The following is an 18,336-nucleotide window of genomic DNA, read 5'->3' on the forward strand; positions in this document are numbered from 1 at the left end:
AGAAACCCTTCCGCCATTAGCGAAAACAACCGTCGTCAGCTACGACCGGTATTGATGAAGACTCCCCTCGTCTAGTCATCTGCGCCGATGTGGTCCCTTGCTCGCCACCATCGTCCCGCGCTTCCCCGTGTAAGGTCCCTCCCTCGTACACGCCATGGCAAACCCTCATGGAAACTCCTAAAGAATTTAACCAAGTCTTAATACAACATTCTCTAAAACCATCTCTTCTTCCAAACGTTCATGTACCAACTCATACATTCTCGTTCATTCTACGTTCACAGTCCGTCCACATTCAATATCCAAACTAATACTTAATCTATGAATAACACTCCCATACAAAGCATCACCGTCTTAAACATAACATAAATGCGTAACATTTATGTTCAAGAAATTCCCCATGAAAAACCGTGATACAATTACATCAAGAATTCTCTCAAAGCTTCACCCTAATATTTGGTGCACTTTGTATACACTAACCTTTACACTCCAGCTATGTATTCCAACGTCAATAATATACAACATAGTAAATCATTTACCTTAAATAAGAGACCCGTCTCTTGAAAGAGTACTTGTTCCCAGAACAAGTCTGACACGCGCCGACAACCTTCCCGGTTGAAAATCTCAAACACTGTGACGTTATTTACCCCAGACCAGCTACATGTCTCAAAACACAGCTCATCTCAAGCTATGGTTTTCTCGTGCAACGCACAAAACCCGTGATAACGCCTCTCCGGTCAGCTACGCATCGCCCTTCACTATTTAGGGAGGTTAAAAACACGACGTGGTTTCACCTCACCAATATGCTACTCACATCTTTGTGACAATGGTTAGGCTACCTGGGGTGCGTTGCATAGAGCGGACGTTCTGTTCGCGAAGAGACAAAAAGTTTTCATGTTGTAAGCAACGCTATGTTCGCGGCGAACTGTTCGCAGCAAACTCAATTCTACCCTCTCTACCCACTTTCAAGTAAATGGACCCATCTCTTCGCTGACGGCCGAGTCCATGCATGCATATTAGGGGCGATCATGCGAACAGTCGCTTTGTACTTGGAACAGCCCTCCCTACCCGCACTGACCAAAGTAGACGAGTCCAATCGCTTACAGCTCAGTCCATGAGTACATTTTAGGGATGACGCTATGCATTGGGCCTCAGGATATCTGTGTGTGTGTGTTTGAGTTTCGTACCCCACGTGAAGAAGCAGGGCCTTTCCTTTTTTTTTTTTTGGTGGTCAGATTTGACAGTTGGATTTCTTGTCGAGTCCGTAGAAAAGTGTTGTGGTCTTCATGTCAGTCAATAAAGGTTGATTAAAGGGGAATGTTTAGGAGAAAAAAGCCCGCGTGCGCGCGCTCTCTCTCTCTCTTTCTCTCTCTCTCTCTCTCTCTCTCTTTCTCTCTCTCTCTCTCTCTCTCTCCGTGTCTCTTTCTCTCTCTGTTCATCTGTCTGTTTCTCCCTTCCTTTCTTTCTCTTTCTCGATCTCTCTATCTGTCTCTCTCTCGCCCTCCTCTCCTTCTCGTCCTTCCGCACACACGCGCGCGTAACCCCCCCCCCCCCCACACACACACACACACACAAACACACACCCAAAGATATGTTTACATACACACATGCACACGCGCGCACTCACTCACACATTAACACACACATAAATACAAACACGCACGCACACACACACACACACACACAAGTGTCACTATCTGCACGCATTCTTCTCGCTCTGACTTTTTGTGGACGTCAGCCTTTTCAATCTTAAGTCCGATCTCGTGAAAAAAGCAGATAACGCGACCTTGCAGCAAATACAAGATGACAGTAGGGTATGTTACTACCAAAACACACAAGCAAATACACCCACACAATTCATTACACGGAAATAGGAAGGGAGGGGGGGGGGGAGAAAAAAAGAGAGAGAGAGAGAGAGAGAGTGACAGAGAGAGAGACAAAGAGAGAGAAAGGCAGAGAGAAAGAGAGAGAATGTGGAGACGGAGAGACAGACGAACATAAAGAATGTGTGTGTATCAGAGAGAGAACGAGAGAGAGAGAGAGCGACAGAGAGAGAGCGACAGAGAGAGACAGAGACAGAGAGAGACATCACAATAACCCGCACGAGTCACCTTCTGCACGCATTCTTCTCTCTGTGAATGTTTGTGGTCGTCAGCCTTTTCAATCATAAGTTCGATCTCGTGAAAAAAGCAAAACATACACACACACCATAACACAAACATGCACATACATTCACCCAGAAACAAACACACACACAAACACACACACAACCTCACACAGCCCCCCCCCCCCCCACACACACACACATCCACGCACACGAACATATACATTCACACACACCACCCTTAACACACACTCACACACACCACCCTTAACACACACTCACACACACTAACGCACGCACCCACACACACACGCACACACACACACACACACGCACTCAAACAAGCTAACGCGAACACACACACACGCACATACATACTCACACAATCAAACGCGTGTGCGCGCGCATACAAATACACACAGACACACGTACACACACACACACTTACAAACACATACACACATATAAATACACACACACACATGCACACGCGCGCACTCACTCACACACATTTGCTTGCACACGCATATATGCACACGTGCACACACACACACACACAAACACTAATAAACACGCACAAGCACACACAGACACACACACATACACACACACAACCACACACACACACACAAACCACCCTTAACACACACTCATACTAACGCACACACACACACGCACACACACACACACACACACAAACATGCCTTTACGGCATAAACCCAGACACATACACAGACACAGACACACACCCAGACGCACACACACCCACACACACACACGCGCGCACATACACACGCACAACCTTATACACACACACAAACACACACACACACGTGCACACACACACATAAAACACACACACGCACACACACACACACAAACACACAGGTGCTTTACACACAAACACACACACAAACACACATACACACACACACTTGCAGTCACGCGCGCGCACACATGTACACACGTTCTGTCTGTGTGTGTGTTTGTGTGTGTGCTTGTGTGTGTGTATATGTATGTACAACATCTGTCTGTATGTGTACGTGCGTGTGTGTGTGCGTGAGTGTGAGTGTGTATGCATGCGTGCGTATGCGCGCGCGCGTCTCTGCGAGTGTGTGTTTATACGTGTCTATGTTTGCCTATGTGTGTGTTTGTGTGTGTGTGTGTGTGTGTGTGTGTGCTTCTGTATCTGTGAATGTGTGTGTGTGTGTGTGTGTGTGTGTGTGTGTGTGTGTGTTTGTTTGTTTGTGAGATAGTGAGAGAGAGAGAGAGAAAGAAAGAGAGAGATCAAATCAAATCAAATCAAATCAAATTTTATTTTACGAGGGTTGTGGCATAAGCAATATAAACAAGCTTCTTTTCAACCAGCCCTCGCCCAGAGAGGGACTATTCTAATCTTGAATACATATATATATATACATACGTAAAACAATTACAAAAGATAAGCAAGGCAGAAAAACTATTCACATGACTATATACACGTTGTAGGCTATACATACATTCTTGCGTTATGAAACACTGATGCTTTATGGACAGATATGATCAATATGAAAATAATCAGAACGAAGTCTTCCATCACTGTGACTTTTCGTAATTTGACATTAAATGTAATGAGAGGTGTTTTTTGAAAGTATTGAGACTTGTTGGGACTCGAACTGATTCCGGGAGAGAATTCCACAAAACGCTGCCAGAATAAGCTAAACTTGATTTAAAGAGATCTATCCGCGGAATGGGGACGTTGAATTTTCGGCTTGGTTTGGATTTAAATTTTGTAATGAAAGCACTCGGTGCATGGCCGGAAAGGATTTTGTGAAGGAGCACGCCTTTATTTGATTTAAATCTTTCTTTTAAAGGCAAAATCTTAAGTTTTTTATAATCGTCGAAAACAAGACTGGATTGTTTTAATAGAACTGATTTTAGTGCTCGTCTGAGAGAGAGAGAGAGCGAGAGAGAGAGAGAGTGAGAGAGAGAGAAAAAGAGATGAGGAGGGGAAGAGAGAGCGAAAGGGAGAGAGATAGAAAGAGAGCAAAAAAGATAAGAGAGAGAGAGACTTACATACGGACACAAAGAGAGACAGACAGATTTAGAGAGAGATGGAAAGAAAGAGAAAGGGAGAGGGAAGGGAGAAAGAAAGAATGAATGAAAAAGAGAGAGATAGAGACAGAGACGCGTAGACAGGGAGACAGGCACAGAGGGACTGAGAGAGAGAGAGAGAGAGAGAGAGAGAGAGAGAGAGAGAGAGAGAGAGAGAGAGAGAGAGAGAGCAAGCAAGACAGAGAGAGAGACTGCGATAGAGAGAAAGAGACAGAGAGAGAGTCAACCGGCAAGCTCAGTACAGTGCAATAGTTTCTGGCGTGCCACCTCTCCTCAGGTACGTTACAGAATGCTCCCCGCAAACACCCGTTGCCTAGACCATTCTCGGCGAGCGGTCGCCATTGTTACGCTTCAGTGACCCCAGAAAATGGTACTCGTACCAAGCGCTTGCTAACGCTCGCGAGCGCCACAACAAAACTATGCGTTGCCTAGAAAACGTTCGCAAACGTTCTGTGGCGCTCTGCTTATGCAACGCACCCCTGGTGTCACCCAGTAGTGGGTGAGGCTTGACAGAGGGAAGGTAGCCTTAGCGGGTGATGACATTATTTCGGTTTTACTATGCTACGGAAAAACGGGGGCATAACCTGACTATTTGTAAGTCTATCTCTCTCTCTCTCTGTTTCTGTTTGGTGTGTGTGTGTGTGTGTGTGTGTGTGTGTGTGTGTGTGTGTGTGTACTGAAAGAGAGAGAGAGAGAGATCTACACACACCCGTGTGCTAGTGCGCATGGCGTAGTTATGATTTTCTTTTTTCTGAGCTGTTAAATCCTAACCTCAGCCCGGGCAAGTACAAAAATCAATACATGGACAGCATACGGCCAAACAATCAATACATGGACAGCAGCACAGCACTCCGCTTGCTACAATGGAAAGCCGTTTGGCTCATAACCTATACGCGCGTAATAAATATTTAATACGCGCGTTAGTAAATATTTAATACGCGCGTAATAAATGATTTCATACGCGCGTGATAAATATTTAATACGCGCGAGAAATTATATTACCAAAGAGAGAACCGGAGAGACAGAGAAATGTAGCTCTACCGTGGGAGCCGTTAGTTTAACGGCACTGTGTACTCATTGTAGCATTGTTTACCGTGGTTAGCTCTTTGACTTTTAACAAATGTGTTTCACTCAAATAAAAAAGCCATTCGTTTTCTGCTCCGATGCATGCATTCCGACAGTACTCTTACAAAGCTGCCGGCGATGGGGAAAGAACCACCATAACAAATATTGGTTTGCAGCGCTGCCTGCACCGACTTTTATTGAAAATAAACACGTTTTTGAGCTTTTTTGTTTTGTTTGTTTGCTTAACGCTCAGCCGACCACGAAGGGCCATATCAGGGCGGTGCTGCTTTGACATATAACGTGCGCCACACACAAGACAGAAGTCGCAGCACAGGCTTCATGTCTCATCCAGTCACATTATTCTGACACCGGACCAACCAGTCCTAGCACTAACCCCATAATGCCAGACGCCAGGCGGAGCAGCCACTAGATTGCCAATTTTAAATTCTTAGGTATGACCCGGCCGGGGTTCGAACCCACGACCTCCCGATCACGGGTATTACGCGCGTATGAAATCATTTATTACGCGCGTATTAAATATTTACTAATGCGCGTATTAAATATTTATTACACGCGTATAGGTTATGAGCCAAACGGTTTTCCATATGCTACACATGCATATGTGGCAGGGTGAACTGTCACCAATAAACTAGAGTTATTGTCCAGTTTAGTCTTTGTTGCCGATCACCTTGTGTTTCCATTATTCTTCAACGTGGCTATCTTAGTACAGCCGCAGGCAATTAACAGGCTCCCTTTCGCTGAAGGAAGTTTCTTAATTCCTGTGAAGTGGACGGTCTACTTGTGTCTGAGGCAGTCCGCTGGGCCTGTCTGCATGCGACCAGCTGTCCCTACCGCCCGCCCTGGTAGTAAGATGTCAAGTGGGTTTGATTTCCTTCGATAGGGACACAATAGGCTCATGGGTCTCGGGGGGAGTGGGCGGTGGTGCCCTTTCCTAATGTAGGGGAGGTGTATCCATCCTCTCTCTTCACATGTTTTAGAACGAGTCTGCTCTCTTTCCTCTCTTTTTCGCTTGGCCAGCAGCTGTTTGGCTTCCTGGCAGGAGAAACGAATGTCTACCATTGGCATGGTTGACATAGCCGCTGCTTTTGCTGCTTTGTCCGCCATTTCATTTCCCCGGATTCCTGTGTGGGATGGCAGCCACCTGAGGAAAAAGCCTGTTCCTTTTGTCTTAATTTGGTGGGCCAAGAAATGAATTTCAGTTTGCATCTCTCCTCTGTTCTTGGTGCCATATGCAAGTGCTTGCAGTGAGGATTTTGAGTCAGTGAGGATGACCACCTCCAGAGGGGGGATTGGCAGATCGTTAATCAGTGTGCAGGCCATGTAAAGAGCAAATAACTAAACTCAGCAAAACAATTATTGCACCCATTTTCGTACCCCAACTAAAACATTCATTCACCTGTCATTTTATTCAAACTTTATATGCCGTTAAAGGCCCTTCACTTGGTTACCTTGCACAATTTTCGGATTAAAGAGTTCTGTTGTAGGTATCACGTGACCGCCGCCGAAGTCAGGGTACCCCCAAAATCGACCTGACAAAAACCATAGTCCCGTATTTTAAAATCTGTAAAAATTCAGGATTTGCTGATAAGAAACAATTCTGCATATCGATGGAAATGCCATTCAATTAACATTCCAAAACAGTTTGATTTGTGCACCTAACTTGATTAGTCTTGATACAATCTGTTTTCAAATGAGGTAGGGGTTAACAGTTTGAAAGGCCCAAAAGAGCACGTTTTGCGGTCATTTTATAGGGGGTTCTCCACTAAAAATGAAACATTTTCTACACGTTTTAATGAAAACGTTTCAAACTTTATGTATTTGTGCGAGTGCCTGCCTGCCTGTGTGTGCGTGCGTGCGTGTGTAATTGTGCGTCTGTTCCTTCATTCGTTTGTTTGCGTGCACGCGCGCACATGCACACACTGTTGTGGGAGGAGGGTGGGTGGGTGTGTGTGTGTGTGTGTATGTGTGTGCGTGCGTGTGTATGTGTTTGTATGTATTTGTGCGAGTGCCTGCCTGCCTGTGTGTGCGTCTGTTCCTTCATGCGTTTGTTTGCGTGCGCGTGCGTGTGTGTGTGTGTGCGTGTGTGTGTGTGTGTGTTGGACGGTGTGTGTGTGTGTTTGTGTGTGTGTGTGTGCACCCCCCCACTATTATGAGCTGACTATTTGCGCCTCGATATTTTATTTATGTTCTTACGTTTTATGTTGTTTATTGTGATACACCACACCCGAGTTTCTCGTAATTGAGATAATAAAGTGTTCTAAACTTGGCCAAAAAATTATTGCAACAATTTTCGCACGCTAAGAAAAGCATTAAAACGCAATTCATTTTAGTTGAACTTTATGTTCGAAAAGGTAATGATGTCAGCTGTACATATCATTTGTCCGATTGATGGTACCGGTACTTTATATAGGCATCCCGTGACAGCCTGTCAAACAAGGTCACCCCTAAAATCGACCTGACAAAAACCGTATTTTAAAATCTGCAAAAAATCAGAATATGCACAAACCAAACACTTCTAACATCCATTGGCAAGGCCATTTAATTTCCATTTCAGAACATTTTGTTTTATGCACCAGACTGCTTAATTTAGTCTTTATGTGGCCTTTTGTCAAAGGCGGTAGGTGTCAACCGTTTCAGAGGCCAAACAAGGCACGTTTTGCGGCCATTTTTGAGGGGGTCCTCCACCCAAAGACCCATATCTGCTCAAATTCTCAATGATTTGCTTTGGAAATTTCAGAAGTTATTACCAATAGGCTGACCTAAATCTGTCTTGCTTTTTGCGAATGTGTATAATTACATTATACTCAACAAATAGATCACGAAGTGTCATCATTTGTCAGACATTACTCTGTAGGAGACATTGTTCACAAATTGTGCACGCTGGCTCAGCCGCCATAATTGCACAAGTCAAGGTGTATGACCACATGCTTTCTGATTGGTCCACACGCTTTAATCGATACAGCTACTTGGGGCGGGGATCTTTTTTGCTTCGGAAAAACGAAACAATGCTGCGGCGGATGATGACAAAACTTTGCTTATGCAGCATTTCTGTTATTCCGCAATAAAACCGAAATAATGTTATCACCTGACCTCTTAAGGCTACCTTCCCTCTGTCAAGCCTCACCCACTACTGGTTGACACCAGGGCCCGTATGCTTATGGGGGAAGTTCGCGACAACTCCCGAAGTTTTGAGTGACATCGGAAGTACTTGCCTCACTTTCGTATGCATGGGCCGGAAAAAGGGTTTACTTCGAAGCAAAGCGAGGGAGTAACTCAGGGTATTTTGCGACTACTTCTAAAGTTTTGAGCGACATCGGAAGTACATCCTCACTTTCGCATGCATGGGACGAAAAAAGAGTTGACTTTGGAAGCTAACGAGGAAGTAAATGAGGGTAAATGTACTACAGCCAGACCCAGTAGTAAACACGCTACTTCCACAGTTTCTCAGTGCAAAAAGGCAGGGCTTTTCTTCAGTTTTTCATATCAAACCGAGCTGACGCAAATGAAAGTCCCAAAGAGAGAAAATAGAAGGAAAAGTCGTATCTTGTGCATGCATTTCGTGCAAATTTCCCTGAATACAAACCTGAGTTGCCAGCTTTGACTTTTGTTTGTTCTGGGTTATTGGCCACCACTCTTTCATTCCCGCTTATACGAGGGGGTTACTGTGTTTCTATGAAAATGGGCGTCGTTGTGTGTGTTTGTGTGTGTGTACGTGGAGGTGTGTGTGTGTGTGGGTTTGAGTAAGTTTCTGCTGTTGTTTTTGTCATTGCTTTATGTGTGTGTGTGTGTCTGTGTGTCTGTGTGTCTGTCTGTGCGTGTGTGTGTGCGGTGTGTGTGTGTTCGAGTGTTGAAGTGTAAGTTTCTATTTTTGTTGTCATTGCTTTATGTGTGTGTGTGTGTGTGTGTGTGTGTGTGTGTGTGTGTGTGTGTGTGCGTGTTTGTATGTATTTGTGCGAGTGCCTGCCTGCCTGCCTGTGCGTGCGTGCGGGTATAATTGTGCGTCTGTTCCTTCATACGTTTGTTTGCGTGTGCGCGCGTGTGTTTGTGTGTATGTGTGTGCATGTGTGCATGTGTGTGTGCCAGTGTGTGTGTGTGTGTGTTTGTGTGTGTGTGTGTGTGTGTGTGTGCGTGCGTGCGTGCGTGCGTGCATGTGTAGTTGTGCGTCTGTTTATTCATTCGTTTATTTGCGTGCACATGTATGTGTGAGAGTGTGTATGTGTATGTGTGTATGTGTGTGTATGTGTTTGTATGTATTTGTGCGAGTGCCTGCCTGCCTGTGTGTGCGTGCGTGCGGGTATAATTGTGCGTTTGTTTGTGTGAGTGCGTGTGTGTGCGTGCGTGCGTGTGTGTGTTTGTGTGTGCGTGTGTTCGATGGTGTGTGTATGTGTGTGTGTGTGTGCACCCCCCTTACCACACACTATTATGAGCTGAGTATTTGTGCCTCGATAGATGTTCTTACGTTTTATGTTGCTTATTATGATTCACCACACCCGAGTTTCTCGTAATTGAGATAATACAGTGTTCTATGTCTATGTCTATGTCTAACACACATGCACACACGCGCGTAGGCTAAACAAATCCAATCTTGACTTTCAACTTTATATAAACATACATCCTGTTCACAATTAACGAGGACAAACAAAATTTACAAATACCAAAGTACAACAATTTATCTTTTGTAAAAATTCGGGCACACATTTCCCCAATTAATATGAAAGTCACTGAACTTATCTTCTTTTCACTACACCTTATATCTTGATTCCCCAAACACTGATTGATTTCTGCCTTTTCAAATTTACCAGTAACCCAAACGTTCGCTCTAACCAACCTATTTTGTCCAAACCGATACACAATCATTAAAAAAAGAAGAGGTTTAACATAACCGACTTCGCTACCACATAAACAAAAAATGTTTTATTCTCCCCAACATTCTGGTCAACAAAATCATTATTATAGACAGTCTATCAATTTCAAGACAATCATCACAGCTTTGAACCGACCCTTTCGTTCAACCAGGCAGAAGCAACAACTATAGTAAAAGCTACAGCGCGATCAACGTTCGCCCATTTACGAACTCGCGATGAGATTTGTTTCCTCTGGTCACCAAGCCTACCGTTTACAAACGCATGCGCACTAATTGGGATTCCCCCAATTTCCTCGACCTTGACCTCAGAACTCTCGAAGCCACTACTTCGGCTTTCGATTTAGCTCTTGCATACCGAGTAGCTGGCAACTTTGCTTCCGAAGTTCCCACTTTCAATGTTGTTTTTTTGTTTTTTTTTTCTTTTTTTTCTTTTTCAGCGGGACAATACATAACAAGTTAATTAATCCAACGCTCGATAGACAAAGGCGAGAATTTACAAATTACCAATTACAGTACTAGTTTTCAGCACAGCATCATACAGCGCATATATAAATAACTTTACATTAACAGCACAATACTACTAGTTATCTATATTCTTATACACAGTTCAATTTTACTAGAAATTTCGAAGTCGAGCTTGGTTCTGAAATAAGATCTTCATGTTAGTTTTTGGACTTCCGTACTTAAACTGGCTTATGCACATTTTCGATATCAATATAAGGTGATTAATTATGAAGGTTTTCTCTCTGGGGATATCACGTGTGAAATACCCAAAAAGAGCCTCTTCGCAGCTTAACTTTATATTTTTGCCTGTACATTTAAATATGTACCCTTGACATTCCTGCCATATGGGTTGCACTGCTCTACACTGCCAAAAAAAGTGCTCGATGAAGTCGGTTTCGTTACAATACTGACAGAGATTTGTTTGACGAATTCCCATCTTATGTAGCAAAATATTGGTGGGATATATATTGTGTAAAATTTTCCAATGCAATAGACGAAGACGGGTTTCTGTCGAGCATTCGTTAGCTAATTTCCAGTGTTTATCTTCTAATGTAATATTTAATTTGTTCGACCAAAATCCAGCTGAGCTTGGCTCCTTTATCTCATAATTTAACATCTTTAGGCGAATTTGGCGTGGAGATAATTGTATAAATGGCATATGATCAGACCGGGCCTGACCCGTATCACGCAATAATAGATGGCAGTCTGTATTGCATTATATTCATATAGGCGAGACTGTTTATATCCAGTTCGTTCACATATTTCCTCAAAAGAGTACATGTCGTTATCGTTAAAAACATCTTTAACAACGCATATTTTAGCCTTTATCCAGTCATTCATGTATAGCGTTTGCTTCCTGTACCTTATATTTGTATTATTCCATAAGGTTTGATTGCGTACACTTATCTGCTGTTCATTACTGCTTATTTCTTTGATCTTGTGTTTATTGTTTAGCCAGGTGATAAAAGCTTGTTTCCAGAAATATTGCTTTATGGCACCTAGTCCTTTAAAATTTTCTGCACTCACATTTGAGCGCAGACAGCATAAGCGTTCGCCCAGATTTAAAAAGGATGCTAATGGAATCTGTTGCCACTTTGCGTTACTTCCGTCCAGCAGCCTCATAATCCATGAAATTAGAAATGATGTTTGTACATCTTTGACATTAATCATTTTCAGACCTCCAAGATTTGTCTCTTGGCACATTACTTTTCTATTAACTTTTTCATAAGCTCTTTTGTTTGAATATTTTTTCTTCCAGATAAATCGGAATAGAGATGAATTTAGCTTATTGAGGAAGTTTTCTGTGGCACATAGAGATTGCAGTGCGTAAGTAAACTGTGACAACATTAATGTTTTGACTGGCAACTTTGCTTCCGAAGTTCCCACTTTCAATGTTAATTTGCAGGGTCTCTCACTTGACATTATTATCTGACGATATCGCTTCTTAAGGGTCCTTACCCATCCAAAAGAAACCTCCAACGCATACTGCAGGACATTCCTGTTTTTAAGGTAGCTCATTGGGAAATGAGCTCAGACAGAATATCGAAGACGTGAAATGCGTCAATCGAGCAACTGTCGTAACTTGGCTACAATGAGACGGCCGGTCGGCTACCTTGCACCATAAACACGAACTGTGACCTTCTTGTTTAATTTAGGTGAAATGCTTGAAACAGAGTGGCTCAAAAGCGACAGTTCGATCAGTTACTAACCGAAAAAACGAGCTCGAGTCATTCGGCGAAGGTGGCGAGCTTTCAAACCATCACGACTGAATAACTCATATTACATCTTATCATCACGCGTTTTTCACACGAGTAGCATGGTGCAGTGGTTACGGATTCGGAAATTCGATCCGGCGCTCTGGGTTCAAGTGCCGCTGGGAGCAAACATTTTTTTATTTTTTTTTTATTTTATTAATCTTTTTCTTTATAGGCCTGAATTGCATTCAGGCTGCAACAACCGGTTGTTGTCTCTGTGTTCATTTTTTACATTTAGTCAAGTTTTGACTAAACTGATGTTTTAACAATAGAGGGGGAATCGAGACGAGGGTCGTGGTGTATGTGTGTGTGTGTGTGTGTGTGTGTGTCTGTCTGTCTGTGTGTGTGTGTGTAGAGCGATTCAGACTAAACTACTGGGCCGATCTTTATGAAATTTGACATGAGAGTTCCTGGGTATGATATCCCCGGACGTTTTTTTCATTTTTTCGATAAATACCTTTGATGACGTCATATCCGGCTTTTTGTAAAAGTTGAGGCGGCACTGTCTCACCCTCATTTTTCCATTAAATTGATTGAAATTTTGGCAAAGCAATCTTCGACGAAGGCCGGGGTTTGGTATTGCATTTCAGCTTGGTGGCTTAACAACTAATGAGTGAGTTTGGTCATTAAAAATCGGAAACTTGTAATTAAAATTATTTTTTCATTAAACGATCCAAAAACAATTTCATCTTATTCTTCGTCATTTTCTGATTCCAAAAACATATACATATGTTATATTTGGATTAAAAACAAGCTCTGAAAATTAAAAATATAACAAGAAGGGCAAAGCCCATACGACTCACATGCTTGACCTTGACCTTTACATGACCTTGACCTTCAGGGTCAAGGTCAAATAACTAAACCTAGCAATGACATCATACACTAAGAACTGCTTTACACATTTTTCCTACCAAAATACATGTGACCTTGACCCAAGGTCAAGGTCATCCAAGGTCATGCAACACAAAGCTGTTAATTCAAGACATAGGAAGTACAATGGTGCTTATTGGCTCTTTCTACCATGAGATATGGTCACTTTTACAGGGGTGTCGTTTGGGTCGGCCCTTCGGCCAATCGCCGATTTTGTTTTACTTTCAAGGCCGAAACTTTCATGTCCCTATCGGCCAAATGTCCGAAGAGTATTCGCCTAAATCGGCCACAGTTTGTCCAGTTGTTTTGTATTGGTCAGCTTTGATTGCTAAAACTGCTGCCGATGTACTTAGTCAACTGACTGACGTTTATTTCCTTCGCGAATACCAAAAACTAAACATCAATGTTTTGAACGGAAGCCATTGCGAAAAAATATAGATGCCAGAGTGGTTTACAAGGGAAACCACACTCTCAGCGTTTGCGTTCGCCGGTTCGCGATAGTTTATCAGTCAGTCAGTGCTTTCGATTTGGATTTGAACATCATGTCGCAACCAAACAAGAAAAAAACTAAATTGGCCAAGGTTTGCTACCCGTCGCCAAGGTAAGTGATTCCGGACAAAATTATAGGAACATCGCGAATGTGGACAGTGTCAGTGTGAGTGGTAGTACTGTTGTCGAGTCGATCCAAGCAGACGACATAGCAGACGATAGTCACTGCGAATCGAAATATGCTGCAGCCAGAGAATGAAAAGCGTCCTCCAAATCGTGGTTTCCAAGCAAAATGGCTCACCCTACACGGTCTTTTATTGGTGTTTTACCAGTCATGTTTCTCAAGGCTTGTCAAGAATTGCACAAGATTGGAAGAGTTTTACTTTCAAGAAATTAAAGTTAAAGGTTTGAAAAAGTTTCAGAGAACTGGTGTCTGATGTGTTTCAGTTGCAGTATGCAACATATAATCCAGGGGCGGATTAGGGGGGGGGGGGGGGTGTCACAGGGGTTCCGGACAGCGGGACCCTGGACCCCAGGTTGTAACCCCCCCCCCCCCCCCCCGCAGTGGGGCACTGCGGTTATGAAATTAAAGGCCCCTCCTGTTTTTGGAACCGCAGGAGCTTTCTAGTTTGCTGTTAGGTAGATTTTTGGTTCCTCTTTCCTGTCATGCTCTCTTTTTCTTCATGAATTCTTTTATTTTTTCTGCCTTCTTGCTCATTCACCTGTATTTTTTCCAAAAATCTCTTCTATTGCCGCTTGTCTCGCGATTCATGTATAGTTTAATCTGTTAGTGTTCTGATGTAAGTCCAGCAGTAGATAGGTTAAGCCTATTTTAACATACTGGAAACTGGTAATCTTCCAGTAGGTATTAATTTAGTTTTACTAAAGCCTGCTGGGACACAAGTAATGGGTTTGTGCATTTGTAAACAGGAATCGCTTGACAAGTGGCCCCCTTCATCCCCCCCCTTCCTCGTCCTGATATGGCTCTGCGTAGTCGGCTGGACGTTAAGCAACAAATAAACAAACAAACAAACCCCCCACACACACACCTCTGGCTTAACTGCTCCGCCCTGTAATTTGTGTTCCTGAGACAATGATTGTATGTATTGGTGTTTTCCTCTTGAGTCTTGTGCTTCAATGTTGCGGTGACTTTGTATGAGCCAAAATAATGGCCGAAAATTTTCCAAGATGTCCTAAAGCTTTCTGACAGTTTCGGCCAAATGTCCCAACATGAAAATGTCTAGCAACACCCCTGTTTTAGTGGTTCACTACCTTATTTTGGCCACATTTCATAAGGGTCAAAGTGACCTTGACCTTGATCATATGTGACCAAATGTGTCTCATGATGAAAGCATAACATGTGCCCCACATAATTTTTAAGTTTGAAACAGTTATCTTCCATAGTTCAGGGTCAAGGTCACTTCAAAATATGTATACAATCCAACTTTGAAGAGCTCCTGTGACCTTGACCTTGAAGCAAGGTAAACCAAACTGGTATCAAAAGATGGGGCTTACTTTGCCCTATATATCAAAAATAGGTGAGGTATTGAATCTCAAAAACTTCAGAGAAAATGGGAAAAATGGGAAAAATAGCTGTTTTTTAGGCAACATTTATGGCCCCTGCGACCTTGACCTTGAAGCAAGGTCAAGATGCTATGTATGTTTTTTGGGGCCTTGTCATCATACACCATCTTGCCAAATTTGGTACTGATAGACTGAATAGTGTCCAAGAAATATCCAACGTTAGTTTTCCGGACGGACGTCCGGACGGACGGACGGACGACTCGGGTGAGTACATAGACTCACTTTTGCTTCGCATGTGAGTCAAAAATTATGATCAAAATTAAATTTCCGAAATCGTTTTAAAAACTATTTCATCTTATTCCTTGTCGGTTCCTGATTCCAAAAACATATAGATATGATATGTTTGGATTAAAAACACGCTGAGAAAGTTAAAACGAAGAGAGGTACAGTAAAGCGTGCTATGAAGCACAGCGCAATCGCTACCGCGCCAAACAGGCTCGTCACTTTCACTGCCTTTTGCACTAGCGGCGGACTACGTTCAGTTTCATTCTGTGAGTTCCACAGCTTGACTAAATGTAGTAATTTCGCCTTACGCGACTTGTTTTTAATTGCGTAAAGAAACTGTCCTATGCTTTCACAAAAAATCTAATCTTGACTTTCAACTGTACATTAATATAAAAAGCAGGAAAAAAGAACAGAAAAAAAGATTAATAAAGACGGATGCTCCCCGATAAAAAAAAAAACAGAAAAAAGAAAAAAGAAAGGGTTGAAGCTGCCTGCCAACTGAGATAAAAAAATTTTAAACAAGAAGAGCAAACGCTCGATCGAGTCACTTTCGCAGTTCTGAATATTATATGAGGCATCAGATGGACAGGAAGAAATTGCTATTCACAACACAATGAGTCACGTTCACATAAAATTTGAGCCCGGTCACTTTTATAGTTTCCGAGAAAAGCCCAACGTTAAGTTGTGTGTTGCCGAACAGAAAAGGCTAGTTATCTCCCTTTTTTTTCTGATAACGTTCGTAAAAGGCTACAGATGTAAATACTTTGATGTAAAGAATAATCCTACAAAGTTTCAATCACATCCGATGAACTTTGTCAAAGATATAAAATGTCTAATTTTTCCTTTGACGCTGACCTGTGACCTTGAAAAAGGTCAAAGGTCAACGAAACCATCGTTAAAGTGTAGAGGTCATTGGAGGTCACGACTAAACAAAATATGAGCCCGATCGCTTTGATAGTTTCCGAGAAAAGATATAAAATGTCTAATTTTTCCTTTGACGCTGACCTGTGACCTTGAAAAAGGTCAAAGGTCAACGAAACCATCGTTAAAGTGTAGAGGTCATTGGAGGTCACGACTAAACAAAATATGAGCCCGATCGCTTTGATAGTTTCCGAGAAAAGTCCAACGTTAAGGTGGTGTCTACGGACGGCCGGCCGGACGGCCGGCCGGACGGCCGGCCGGACAGACTAACACTGACCGATTACATAGAGTCACTTTTTCTCAAGTGACTCAAAAAAGGAGAAAAAAAGTTCAACATAATCGTTTATTTTTCTCCCTAACATTCAGGTTAACAAAGTCATTGTCATAGCTAGGCAGTCATTCGATTCCAAGACAATCATCACAGGTTTGAACCGACCCTTTCGTTTAACCATTCAAAAAACAACAGCAATAACGCTGTTAGTACCACAGCGCGCACAACGTTCGCCCTTTTGAACTCGCGATGAGACTTGTTTCTTCTGGTCGCCAAGCTTACCGTTAACAAACGCATGTACTAGTTGGGATTCCCCCAATTTTCGCGACCATGACCGAATACTCTCGAAGTCAGCACTACGGCGTTCATGCATAGGGAACAGTTAGAAAGTTAACTTCGGGAGTTCCCACTTTCAAAAGAGGCCTCTACTTCCAGTGTTTCTGACTTCCAGTTCATGCGTACGGGCCCTGGTAACTGCACTGGTACATGGAAGTCAGCGGACACCCCTTGTTTTCACCTGTGAAACGTGTATTGGAAAGGACTGAATTTGCTGTTGGAAACAAAAATGATAAAGCCCTTGCTATCCTTAGTGGATGATGACTTTATTCAGTTATTCTGTGGAAAAACAGAAACGTGGGGTTTGTTTTTTTAATAACTGAATAATGTCATCATCCGCCAAAGCATTGTGTTAAAATTTGGTATGCATTCAATGTATGTAGAATAATAATATATGATCAATAAACAAAATGTGCTTTTAGATTGACTCAGTGAAAATTATTAAACTAAACATTAGCAAAGCGATGAATCGAAACACGTTAGTTCACGGATGACAAGATAATTTCAAACTTTCGCAGAAATGTTTTAGACATTCTGATAGTGATAGATGTTTTGTTCCAGCTAAAAAAAAGTTAAAGTGATACAAATGTTGACTTTGTGGGTTCAAAATTTATGAAAACTGGAAAAGGTGTATCTTTTTAACTTTTTTAGCTAGGGTTATGCAACAAAAAGCGATGTCTTTCAGCAATGGATTGCAATTAAACTTTCAGGATGTTGAATTCTGAAAATTAGAACTGCTTGTTTAGAACTGCTTATCCTTCTTTCTCAAAATATTTTTTAACATCTTTTTGTGCATCTAAAAAAACCTTGACATGTGATTTCAACAGGAAAATGGTTTTTACAAGTACCAAAGTTTGATTTGAATATTATCAATTTGCTGTTGTCATGTAAACACACAATAAAATAATTTAAAAAAAGTTATGCAGCTTAAATAAAGAAAATCCGATCAGGTTGTTCTGTATAGGTTTTCTAGTGTAGTACGTGCCATTCCTATCATGTTGGTGGTCAAACGTTGCTGAATAATGCCTACGCTCAATTTAAATAAAAATTGGAACCTTGCAATACATTTTTGTTGGGTGATTTATAGGGGTACCCCCATTTAAGCAGCTGTCAAGTGACCCCTGCCAAAGAAGTGTGCAAGTACTTCTGAAAAGTGTGCCAGAAAACCAAGCTATAAGTGCCTTTGAGGCCATTGAGAGTTCGAAAAAAATAACATGGGTATGAATGTTCTAACTGG

At 42.3% G+C, this 18,336-nt stretch overlaps 1 protein-coding gene and 1 long non-coding RNA gene across 2 annotated transcripts in view; one reads left to right on the plus strand and one right to left on the minus strand.

Annotated features, from left to right (window-relative positions):
- Window positions 1-18,336, plus strand: part of LOC138977053 (uncharacterized) — a 58,747-nt gene that overhangs the window by 23,706 nt on the left and 16,705 nt on the right. The window lies entirely within an intron of this gene.
- Window positions 9,865-14,317, minus strand: LOC138977078 (uncharacterized). Its single transcript, XR_011459230.1, has 2 exons — window positions 13,302-14,317; window positions 9,865-13,215 (listed from the first exon to the last, which is right to left on the minus strand). It is a non-coding gene; the product is annotated as an uncharacterized lncRNA (long non-coding RNA).

The sequence above is a fragment of the Littorina saxatilis genome, linkage group LG9 (genome assembly GCF_037325665.1).
Source record: "Littorina saxatilis isolate snail1 linkage group LG9, US_GU_Lsax_2.0, whole genome shotgun sequence".
In the NCBI taxonomy this organism is placed as follows: domain Eukaryota; kingdom Metazoa; phylum Mollusca; class Gastropoda; order Littorinimorpha; family Littorinidae; genus Littorina; species Littorina saxatilis.